Genomic DNA, 808 nt, shown 5'->3' with positions numbered 1-808 from the left:
GAGAAGGATTTATATTTCTTGTTTCTGACATCCCAGAGTGTTTATATTTATCCTAAGGAGCATCATAGCTGTCCCAGGTATTTTTCAGAAAAAAATTATTCTAAAATATAATGTCATACTGCCTATTAGGAGAAAAGAGACTGACAAGCAAACCAGAGTGTACCACCTGCTCCATCAGAAACAAATGAGCCTTCCTTAGACATGGTTTCCATCATTCGATTCTTCTGCCCCAAATAACTAATGGCTCCTTGCTTCCTCTAATATTAAGATGACATCCTGCTGCTAATTTTCCCTTTGCGAGGGAGTCCTCCTAGCAGCTAAATTTATTCCTATTATGAGCTTTCCATCCCAAGGGTTTGACAGACTCCCTGCCTATTATTTACTTTGTTTATCCTGGCCTTTAGCTTTGCTCATTTTGTTCACATGACCAGAGGAATTTATCCCTTGATTTAGGTTGCTGCTGCTGCTAAGTCGCTTCAGTCGTGTCTGACTCTGTGCGACCCCATCACAGAGTGATGGGGTCGCAGCCCACCAGGCTCCCCCGTCCCTGGGATTCTCCAGGAAAGAACACTGGAGCGGGCTGCCATTTCCTTCTCCAATGCATGAAAGTGAAAAGTGAAAGTGAAGTCGCTCAGTCGTGTCCTACTCTTAGCAACCCCATGGACTGCAGCCTACCAGGCTCCTCCATCCATGGGATTTTCCAGGCAAGAGTGCTTGATTTAGGCACTGTCTTGAATTGTATGCTAAATGTTTTTGCATCTATTCATTTTGATTCTTCGACTAGATGTTTCTTCAACTAGATGACAAT

This window comes from Bos grunniens, chromosome 9 (assembly GCF_055505025.1).
Source record: "Bos grunniens cultivar Pamir isolate PY7600 chromosome 9, Bosgru_T2T1.0, whole genome shotgun sequence".
NCBI lineage: Eukaryota > Metazoa > Chordata > Mammalia > Artiodactyla > Bovidae > Bos > Bos grunniens.
This window is presented reverse-complemented; position numbering follows the sequence as displayed.